Source organism: Drosophila teissieri, chromosome X (genome assembly GCF_016746235.2).
Source record: "Drosophila teissieri strain GT53w chromosome X, Prin_Dtei_1.1, whole genome shotgun sequence".
NCBI classification, from domain to species: Eukaryota; Metazoa; Arthropoda; class Insecta; order Diptera; family Drosophilidae; genus Drosophila; species Drosophila teissieri.
The window spans coordinates 8,298,423-8,310,732 of NC_053034.1; the positions used below are offsets into that span (position 1 = coordinate 8,298,423).

Sequence of the window (12,310 nt, forward strand, 5' to 3'; positions counted from 1 at the left end):
AAAGCGGAACGGAACCAGAAGAAGGAAAACAGCAAACAAATAAATCTAAAAGAATGCAGGGGCGTGGAACGAGGGGTGGTTTACCGGGTGGGGGTTTACCATAGTGAGGTAAACATGATGTTGCAAGTGTTCAATACGACAGTAGCGAGGGGGGTGTCGAATTCAGGGGTGTGGCATATTCTAGAGTGGATAGGTTGGATTATGGCTGCAAAAACTAACAAACCATAAAAATCCGCACATAAATTACAACACAGAGGCGGCCGAGAGGGATTTACTACGGAATGGACATTGAGAAAAACAAGTATACGATACCAAAATATTACATTTTTGTAAGTATCATCATTTTCATTTCTATATTTCTAAATTTCCTATTTGTTTTTTAACTTTTTTATTCGAAAAGCTCCTATGTTCTGTAATATGTAAAGAAATAATGGCTGGCTTTTTTTTTCCCCGGTGTATCGATAGGCGAAGAAGCAGCAGCTGCGCCGACGATGGGCAACATACGCAAATGCAAGCAGCAGAAATTTATGAGCAGCCATTCGCAGGCATCGCCGAGGATCCGCCAACAAAACTGCCACAAGTGGCCAAAAAGATAGAAGCCAGGAGGGCAAACTGAAGCCAGTATGGCATCCAAGGAGGGTATATATATATATATGTATATATATATATTTATATATAGGTATATGTACGAATATAAGACCCCGGCCAAGTGCAATGACAAAGGCAAATAAATTACAGCATCATTTGCAGGCAGAAGCAGTCGACAAAGTAGCAAAGGAAGCGCTAGGAAAAGGACCTAGCCGAAGGAGAAGCTTAACTACCATAAATTGGCCAATGACAATAAAAAAAAAAAAGAGAAGAGAAGAGAAGAGGAGTGGAGTGGAGGAACTGAACTACCAGAGAGAAAAAACACTCAGACCTCAATCAATGGAGAAATAATTACAAGCGTTACTTTCTTCAGACCGCCTCTCCCCTTTTCGCCGTCTCCGTTCCACCAGTTCACCCTTCTCTTTCCTTAAACATAAATCAATGGTAATTGCATACGCCCCGAAAAGGAAAGAAAACCCTGAAAATTGGAAAGGTATCGAGGAAAGCTGCTAAATGTTATGGATTTTCGATTATGCTTCAGCTGCAGCTATCGAGGGACATCGTCAAGATTCGTTTAAGAATATATTTCTTATTTAATGCAATCGCATTCAAGCATTGAGTTGTTCTACCCCAATAAGTTGTTAATTTCTGCTTCGCAACTCGCGTATCCTTTCATCAGCCGTTACAAATATGAATCATTTGGGAGGCTCCAGTATCAGTTTTATTCGGAATACTTCTCCTTTGCTCTTGCAACAATACAAACAGATATTTTATTTTATTTTCTTCGTTTTTGTTTTCCTTGTAATTGAGCTCCGCATTGTTGGAATGATTGTTGAGAACGGGTTCGCGCTCTTGTCTCGGGGACTTTATGATGTTTTATTGCTTCTTTTTTTTTACCAACTACCGCCACTTGAGATTCGTCTTCTGGGCCTTAAATGTGTAAGGTGTGGGTCCTAAATTTAAGGCTATTTATGTTTTATGACGACATTTCAAGATTATCTACAGCAAGAGATATTGCAATTGCATTCTATTTTGCATAAATAGTATTGGTTAATTATCATAGCTTATGTCGCGCACTGTACTGAGTACTGAGTACTCTACCAAAAGTCAGCTTGTCGGCAAAAGTCTTTGGCTTGGAAAAAAGCATTTTCATTTTTTTTTTCGCATTTGCCGCTTGGCTGATTTGTTGTTGTTGTAGAAATTGTTGTTATGGTTGTTGTTGAACCATTTTTGTTGCAATTTTAATGCTGCTGTTTTTGGTGTTGCTGTTGTTGTCGTCGTTTATGTTGGTGATATTGTTGTTTTTGTTTCGGCTTGTTTAGTTATGTTTTCTCCACATTTTTTTGCATGTTTATTTCTCTTTTGTGTAATATTACGTATACGTCTAGTACAACTATTGTTGTTTTAATTGGCCCATGTTTATGCGGCATTTCGTGTTATTTTTGTAGTTTTTATTACCGTTTTTGTTGCTGCTTGTTTTTTGTCCTGCTCAAATTGCAGGCACATTCGTCTGGCGATTATTAACTTGCAGATTTCACATTTTACAGTCAATTTGGTGCGCAAATCGAGTTTGTGTTTTTGCTCCCTTTTTCGGCTTGCCCCCTTCTCCTTCTCCGTCTCTTTCTCCATTCATTCATTTCATTCTTCCATTGCCAACTTCTTGCTCTGTTTCCCCCCAGTACTTTATGTGCAATTTCTTTCGTTACATTAAAGAAGTGGAATGAAAATATGGTTTTCTATAGGATACCCACTAGATGCATAAATTGTTCATATAACTTTTTCATGTGTTAAGGTAAAGACTAAATCTAAAAATACATTTTTCACTTTATTAATGTTAATGATTTTTCTTTGCTATATCTATTAGGGACTAAATAAGGCATGTTTCACTCAAGCCGAGCTCCACTGTAAAGTCCAAAACACCCGCCGACACAAACAAGCCAACAAATCTCCCATAATAATAATTGATAAACACTCGACAGGTTCATGAACCCCGCGCACGCACACAAAAACAACCGAAACCGCGCCAACAAAAAGTAAATAAAAAAGTAAAAGAAGTAGCCATTGGGGGGGATTGGGAGATAGAGCAAGAAACTTCATCGTTTACTCATTTTGCTGAATATCTTATAATTATTTTTAGCTTCAGTTTTCTGCCTTCATTTGTGAGTCACGTGGCGGGGGGATTCCCCTCGCTTGTCGCGCAGCCAAATGGTTTTTTAATTGTTTATTAAAAAAATAAAGGAAACGGTTTTGCCGAGTGCCTCGACTATTTGATACTCTTGACAATTTCAAAGGACATATGCCACAACACGGAAAATCAGGAAAACTACTTTTAGTAAAGAAATCGATATTAAGGAAGGGTTTTTATATCATAACTTGGCTAAAAATGGTCATATACCTAAAGAAATCACTGTTGTGTAGAGCTAATTAACAAAAGAAACAACACCTATCACTTTTTGATAGATTTAGAAAAAAATAATTTTTGGTAAATTTTCACATTTTTTGTAAGGGGTACCATCATCAAAATTTGCAAAAAATGTGAAAATAATAGAAGTTCAATCTTTGAACACAGTTCGATTGGAAATTTAAATACGAGCTCAACGAGGTATAACATTCCATATTTGGACCACTATTTCGAATGCTGTGATAAAAATAGTGAAAATAAAGTTCGCAAAAAAACAGAAAAACCATTTTCGGCAAAAATTCAATATTTACGATTGGTATTTTCGGTATAACTTGGCCAAAAATGATCAGAAAGCTAAAATAATTACAGTTTTTTACTCCTAATTACCAATACTAACCAAACATTTAACTTTTGGACCGCCTTTGTCAAAATAATTTTTGGCCAAAATTTCGCATTTTTTGTAAGGGGTACCATCATCAAAATTTGCAAAAATTTTAAAAAAAAAATAATTTTTTTTGGTAAACGCAGTTCGATTAGAAATTTAATTACGAATTCAACGAGGTATGACATTCCATATTTGGACCACTATTTCGAATGCTGTGATAAAAATAGTGAAAATAAAGTTCGCAAAAAAACAGAAAAACCATTTTCGGCAAAAATTCAATATTTACGATTGGTATTTTCGGTATAACTTGGCCAAAAATGATCAGAAAGCTAAAATAATTACAGTTTTTTACTCCTAATTACCAATACTAACCAAACATTTAACTTTTGGACCGCCTTTGTCAAAATAATTTTTGGCCAAAATTTCGCATTTTTTGTAAGGGGTACCATCATCAAAATTTGCAAAAATTTAAAAAAAAAATTAATTTTTTTTGGTAAACACAGTTCGATTGGAAATTTAAATGCGAGCTCAACGACATATAACATTCCATATTCAGACAATTATTTGTAATTTTGTTGCCAAAAAACGGATTATTTTATGATCGAATTTTCGAAAAACTGATTTTACCAAAAATTAAAAACCCTTTAATGGTCATTTTATTCATAACTTCTATAAAAATGATCATAAAGATGAAGGAATAACAGTTTTGAACAGCTAATTACCAATGCTAACAAGGCTAACCTATCACTATCATTTACAAAAATAAATTAAAATGTCAAAACTCGAGTTCAAAACGATTAAATTACTTAACGAGGTATGGCATTTCAATATAAACAATGTTTCTGGCAAAAAACGGATGATTTTGAAGCCAAAACAAGCATACAAGTGTTACACAGCTAAGTGTGTGAATTTTACATACATTTCAATGAAGACAATATACCCTTTTAAAATAGATAAAACATAAATAAAAAGGCAGGCAAACTCTGGCTGGCTATTAAAACAATTATGGAAAGTTGATGATTTTAACGCATTTGGCAAGCAAATTGATTTCGATAGTTTATTTTTGCTGCTCGCGGACTCAGTTGGAAGTTTGTGTTGTTTTTTGCAAGTTTGTTGGAAAGTGGTCGCTTTTATAGATGCATAAAAACATCGATGCAGATGCTGCGCTACACCAAGAAAAATATATATGAATTATAGCTATTAATGTATTGATCTGAGAAACTAACTTGTATCATTGTTTCAAATACTTTTTAAATTGCTATTAGTTTATATTATTAATACATTTATTTTTAAACTTAAAATCATTTAAGCAAACATGAAAGGCACTAATCTCCCACAGATATTTTGGTTTTTTCCCTACTTTTTTTGTGTTGCATGGGAATTTTTTGTTTAGCCCCTGCGGAATCCCCTTTACCCGCAGTAACTGGTCATGGGCCAAAGCAAATCGGTTTTGAAATGCAATAAAGCGTGATTTTTCAAACTGAAGCGTAACGAGCAACGAACGAGCAGCAACAAAGCCAGCATATGTATTATATATACATGGATCCAGTTAGACACATATATGTATAAATATACAAACATATAGGTGCACATGTCGGGTACATTGCAAAATAAACACCTGAAGCGAGACAGATAGAGCAGCCAACAACAAAAACGGAGCAGACACAATTCGTAGGGCCAAAACGTAATCTCTTTTGTAGCCCCGAGGGCCGAACATGGGTTAAAACGAAAGTGAACCCAACCCCCCGTATCGTCATCTCAACCTATCCGCACCGAACCGAACTAACCCACAAAATCAAGGTGATTTCGCTTGGCCGAAAGCAGCAGAATGAAATGGGCGGAAAATAGAGAAAATGCAGATGGGAAACGTTTTAAAAATTCAAGTGGAAATTGTGTGGAAGCCAAATAGTTGCCAAATGGAGCCAAATAGAATGGCCATAAAATCCAATCCACAAACAATTATTATTAACCACTTATGAAATGCACCATCAAACAGATAATCGCCGTTATATTGATAAGATTAATGATGAGCAAAGAGGCACAATCAATGTAAACAATTAATTAATCAATCAGTTGAAAAAGGATTTCATTCTTCATCAATAAATATGTTTCGATTGTGACATAGATTACCTTTTTTCAGCGGGACATTACTCAGTTTATACAAGCGATAATCAATTGACAGTGAATATTCAAGGTAATAATATGGAAAAGGAAAATGTACAAATGAATTAAAATAATTAACTACTTTAAGGTTGCCATATTCAATAGACTCTGGATGGAGCAAGATAATAATCGATCATTATTAATGTTTTGATACGTAGCAACGCGATTATTTCGATATCTATTAAGCTTATTTTATTTCTTTAGCAAAAGAAAAAGGGAAAAACATCAGAAGTTAGATGGAAAAACAAAAAAAAAAGCAGATAAACTTGTGCCCATTTTTAGGAAACTTTTCCGGTGGCCAAGCCACTTTTCCGCAATACAAATTCGATATTTCCATTTGAGGTCCAGCGATTTGCCAGCTTACGCATTTCGAATGCTCTTGGATGACAATAAGTATATTCAGATACGAATTCGGGGATACATTTGCAAGAGTTTTGCCGCCAGCTTATCAAGTGTAAAATGGGGGCGTGGCTGGTTGGGTGGGCGACACAAAGGGAATGCTTATCGGGCTTATCATGCGTAAATGATAAATGGAATTGAAGCGAACACTTTTCGGTACTAGGGTACTACGCATTTGGTGCACTGTCTTTTTTCTCGGTTTTCGGGTTTGGTCTCGGTTTGCGGGTTTTGTTTCTCTCGTTTCTGTTTTGTTTTCTTTTCAGATTTTTCCATCCGCTTATCGCGTCGTTGGTATAGTTAAATCTCCAAAAACCAGACGACAAACAATTGCAACATTGAAAAATGTTAAATTAAATAAATAACAAGGTGGAGGTGGTTTCAATGCCTGGTTGGGCAATTTCCAAATGGAAGAATTGTGTCGCCATGGGTCACCAGCTGGGCAGTAAATCTTCGCCAGCTTGTGGCTTTTACTTAGATACTTTTTGACCTGATACAGCATTGTTTTAAATAGTCGGAGGCATTTTTGCATAAAGTCCCTTATCTTAAGGGCACTTTCATGTACATATACCCATTGAATAATGTCACCATCTGATTTAGTAGTATTTAATAAACGATATTCCTGTCATAACCATATAATTTTTGTCCATAAACCCCCTCATATCGACTTTTATTGATGGCAAGTCCGTTTGGTCGATAGTCACCATGTCCGTTTGACATTTAATTTAATACTTTGCTGCACGGCTCATCCGACTAAGTGGTGACCTCCTGAAAATGTGTCGTGTTTGTCACCCTTTCCCTGAATTTTACCCTTTTCCCCCAGCTGCCTGTCTGTCAGCTGTCCTGGCATTGCACTCGATTCTCATAATTTGCATTGACCTACACTTGTCGGCAGATTGACATTTGCCATCAGCTGTTGGACATCTCGCAAGGGTGGGGCTTGCTTGGATCCAGGAAGGGATTCCCCTGATCCCCCATATCTCTTTCTCAGCCTTTGGCACGAGACAAAGCAGCAATGCGAACGAGTATTCCATATGAAACAGTGCACATGTCGCAATTGCACAGAAAAAAATGGGAGCATATCAAAGATTAAGTAATTAAATGAAAGCAGAAAGTTGTTGTTAGTTGGGGGACTAAACATACTTTTAACTTTGGCTGGAATCTTCCCCGATTTCTTGCTGTGCATGGACCACTTTTCCCTCACCAGTAGACATATCCCCATTCATTTTTACCCTGCGGTATCTGTATCTCATGCAATTGCACATTTCCCTCATTTTTTGCGATGTTGTTGTTGTGGCTGTTGTCATGTTATATAGCAAAGAATTTACTGGCTCAACTGTTTCAACTTCAATTACAGTTGGTTGTCGGAGTTTGGAGACCCAGTTTTGCGGAAAAGGGGCTCATGTCTGTCCTAAACTTTTTTGCGGTTATGTTTCGTTTCATTTTAACAAACATTCTGTTTGTTTGCTTGCGCTGCACAAGGCTAAAAAAAAAAAAAAAACTAAGAAATTTGTGCATAAAGGAACTTTCTGGGTTCCTTTCCGAGTGACAGCCATCCTGTTTTCAACTGGAACCACCGATTATTTTACTTTATGGCCGTGGCAAATAGTTTTCATTTTATTAAAATCCCAAGCAGACAAGTACACAAGCTCAAAGAAGCTGGGTCTGCAAAAATCGAATTTTTGAAATTTGAAAGGTGGAATCGTTTGACCATCGTTTGACCATGTTTGACCACCAATTACTTTTTTTTGACCACGTCCAGTTTTCAAGATATGAAATTTCGAAAATTTTCGAAAATTTTCGAACTTCAAAAAGTTGACTTTTTTTTTTTAAATCGCAATAACTTCGTTTGACCACGTTTGACCACCCTTTAGAATTTTGAAAAAACTTTTAGTTTAAAAAATATAAGCACTTAAGGAATTAGGCATTTTCCATACCTCAAAACTAAATATTTTCAAACTTTTTTTTTTTTAATCGAAATAACATCGTTTGACCACGTTTGACCACCCTTTAGAATTTTGAAAAAACTTTTAGTTTAGAAAATATAAGCACTTAAGGAATTCAGCATTTTCCATACCTCAAAACTGAATATTTTGAAACAAAATCGTTTGACCATCCTTTAAAAATGCTTTTTATCGTTTGACCACCCTTTAAAAATTCATTTTTTCGTTTGCCCACCCTTAAAAAAAAATATTTTCGTTTGCCCACCTCTTAAAACTAAATATTTTCAAACAAAATCGTTTGACCACCCTTAAAAAAAATAATATATTTATATATATAAATAATATAATATATAATATATGGTCAAACCTTTTTTTTTGAAAATATTTAGTTTTAAGAGGTGGGCAAACGAAAATATTTTTTTTTAAGGGTGGGCAAACGAAAAAATGAATTTTTAAAGGGTGGTCAAACGATAAAAAGCATTTTTGAAGGATGGTCAAACCTTTTTTTTTGAAAATATTTAGTTTTAAGAGGTGGGCAAACGAAAATATTTTTTTTTAAGGGTGGGCAAACGAAAAAATGCATTTTTAAAGGGTGGTCAAACGATAAAAAGCATTTTTGAAGGATGGTCAAACCTTTTTTTTTGAAAATATTTAGTTTTAAGAGGTGGGCAAACGAAAATATTTTTTTTTAAGGGTGGCAAACGAAAAAATGAATTTTTAAAGGGTGGTCAAACGATAAAAAGCATTTTTGAAGGATGGTCAAACCTTTTTTTTTGAAAATATTTAGTTTTAAGAGGTGGGCAAACGAAAATATTTTTTTTTAAGGGTGGGCAAACGAAAAAATGAATTTTTAAAGGGTGGTCAAACGATAAAAAGCATTTTTGAAGGATGGTCAAACCTTTTTTTTTGAAAATATTTAGTTTTAAGAGGTGGGCAAACGAAAATATTTTTTTTTAAGGGTGGGCAAACGAAAAAATGAATTTTTAAAGGGTGGTCAAACGATAAAAAGCATTTTTGAAGGATGGTCAAACCTTTTTTTTTGAAAATATTTAGTTTTAAGAGGTGGGCAAACGAAAATATTTTTTTTTAAGGGTGGGCAAACGAAAAAATGAATTTTTAAAGGGTGGTCAAACGATAAAAAGCATTTTTGAAGGATGGTCAAACCTTTTTTTTTGAAAATATTTAGTTTTAAGAGGTGGGCAAACGAAAATATTTTTTTTTAAGGGTGGGCAAACGAAAAAATGAATTTTTAAAGGGTGGTCAAACGATAAAAAGCATTTTTAAAGGATGGTCAAACGATTTTGTTTCAAAATATTCAGTTTTGAGGTATGGAAAATGCTGAATTCCTTAAGTGCTTATATTTTCTAAACTAAAAGTTTTTTCAAAATTCTAAAGGGTGGTCAAACGTGGTCAAACGATGTTATTTCGATTAAAAAAAAAAAAGTTTGAAAATATTTAGTTTTGAGGTATGGAAAATGCCTAATTCCTTAAGTGCTTATATTTTTTAAACTAAAAGTTTTTTCAAAATTCTAAAGGGTGGTCAAACGTGGTCAAACGAAGTTATTGCGATTTAAAAAAAAAAAGTCAACTTTTTGAAGTTCGAAAATTTTCGAAAATTTTCGAAATTTCATATCTTGAAAACTGGACGTGGTCAAAAAAAAGTAATTGGTGGTCAAACATGGTCAAACGATGGTCAAACGATTCCACCTTTCAAATTTCAAAAATTCGATTTTTGCAGACCCAGCTTCTTTGAGCTAAGTACACAATATTAAGAAAGCTTCTTTTCAAGAATTTATAGGCAAGGTTAGTTAAATATTAATAAGCATGTGATTTTCTGGCATTTAAAAGCGTAAGTAAACAATTAAAATAATAAATGTCTGTAACCCGTGTATAAGTTACCAATTAGATAACTTAATAAGGTTAATTGCTATTTCGGCATTTATTTAAATGAATTCCATTTGTGAATAGCCATAATTGACTTACAGCATTCATCACGTTTCGCTATTTACATGAAATTCAAAAAAAAAAAAAAAAATTAGCATAATAGAATTGAAGAAAGGGGGAAAAATGTGCAATTAATTAAACACCAAAATTCGCAAGCTCATTTTATAATCGAAATCAGCATAATAAAATTTACAAACTCGCAGATAATTAAGTAGTTAAAACTATTTATATTAATACAATTTATTAGGGCGATTAAATTGGCGTCCCAACAATCTGTCGTCTTCCCAAGACTTCATTCATATTTATCAGCTGAACTTCACCTCCTTTTTTTGTGGGCCCACTCCTTTTTGAAACAGGTAACTGTGGAAACCTGCAGCATTTTGTTGCGTTGGCTGTGTAAAACATGTTAATTTGTGGTCTACAAAATGCAACCGATGATTGCCTGAGCATTTATATGGCGTGTGTGTCTGTGTGTGTGGGCTCAATCTCAATTGATTGGGTTAATTGGTAGGGTTAAGGAGGCCAGACAAGGCCATCTGAAGTGCCGCCATCTCAGCAATTTGAAAACCGATTCCCAGGGGACTTCCTACTTTCTAAGCCAATCCAAACATTATGTAACATCTACGGGTATTATTTGCCATATATCATATACATATGCATATATGTATCACTACATCCGCTATTGTTGCTGACTTTGTTGTTGGCTTTCCGCCACAATTCATTTTCCCCTCCGGTTTGATTGAATCATGTCGCGGGGATTTTAATGCAATTTTCCCAGTCCAAGACCCATTTAATTGGAATTCCAATTTGGTAGCTGCGCAAAAAAAAAAAAAAAAAAAAAAAAAAACCATCTACAACAACAAGTGGATCAGCGATAAAATTGTTTTTCATCTCATTATTGCACAAGTGGTCAAAGTAATTCATAACACACTCGATATTGAAAAACGGCGGGAAAAGCTACTGGTTTGTGTTTATCCGCCGGCTTTTCACACGCCAGCGCAATAATAATTTATTATTTGATTAATTAATATATAACTACATCGCGGCTTTACGGTTAGAGCGCATATTTTAGCAATGTTAAAGCTTTTATTTGCATTAATCAAAAAGCCATTATGTTGTGGTAAATTATAATGGCAAAATAAACATTAAAGTGTTAACTACGTAGTGTAGATTAACAGAAAACAGTGAGACATACCCTTCCATTTACTCCAAAGACTTATTCCTGAAATTCTTTGCCCTGCAACTGAAACACATCTAAAGTGGAAAAACCCTTTCAAAACATTCCATTCAGACATCCTGTGCTGCAGCATTTTCCCACCACTCCTACATGGTCGCCATTCTTTTTATTCGACAAATCTCATCCAACATCTTTCACCATTTTTCCGCATTTTCCCAAATTCTAGCCCACTCGCATTGCAGCAAAATGTGCGGAAAGCAGAGTCAATTTGCTGACTTACATAGAAAGTGCATATGCAACCATCCTGGGCGTGCCAACTTTGCCGATTTTCCCCCGAAAGACCCAGGAAGTGCAATTTCCATATGGGGCGCTAGCTGGAAATGCACAACACTTTGCTCGAAATAACCTCGCCCAGCTTGAAAAAAAGCCCAACTGCCAAATAGGTAAAAAAATAAACAAACAGCCAACAAAAATACTTGCAAATGCTCCAAAATCTCGGGCAGAAAAGACCGGGACAGGCAGTTATATCCCGGCATCCAGGCAATGCCTCCTGGGAATTACCTTGGTTATTGTTTCAACATTTTTATCTGCCCGCCCTCGACAACAGGGGCAAAAAAAAAAACAACACAGAATGAAGAGTGTGCAGGTGTAGGTGATACAAAAAAAAAGTGGGCGGGGGGAGAGGGGGTCTAGGGGCTTAGGACCCCAACTAAAAAATAAAACAAGAGCAGAATGGAAGAGGGGTGCATTACATATGCCACGAGTGCGTTTGGGCATAAATCCCAATTTAATCCATCCGGCTTTTAGTTTTGTACATTTTCCATCTCTATTTTTTTCTGGCCCATCCGCTTAATATACTCGTATGTAGTATCCCCCTTTTTGGGAGTTTGGGGGTTTGTCGACTAGAAATGCGTTTTCTGCTTTGTTTTTCTATCAATTGTTGTCAAATGTTGTCCTTAAAGGGGTCAATGCTAAAGATGTTACAATATTTAATTAAAGTGTGCTTTTGTTTCTTTCATTTCTACAATAGCGATGTTTAACAGGGGAATAGTTAAGAATGTATTTGGCAAACAAATGCACGCCCTACATTTTTGAGGTGTACACAATGAAGTATTTAGTTTAAGAAAACGAATGTTTTCTAAGCTTGCCATTGGAATTTTTTTTTAATTTCGAAATTAGAGCACCCAAACTTCGTTGCTGCCACGGCTGTGAGAAATTTTTACGTACTGTCTTGTTTTTATTACATTTTTGATGTTTTTTCTGACCTCCTCTAGCCGGTTTGCAGCACTCCCCAAAGAATTTGCTGAAAACTG

At 35.3% G+C, this 12,310-nt stretch overlaps 1 protein-coding gene across 1 annotated transcript in view; it reads right to left on the reverse strand.

Moving 5' to 3' along the window:
- LOC122624103 overlaps nucleotides 1-12,310 on the reverse strand; it is a 50,301-nt gene that overhangs the window by 34,547 nt on the left and 3,444 nt on the right. The gene's annotated exons all lie outside the window — the stretch shown is intronic.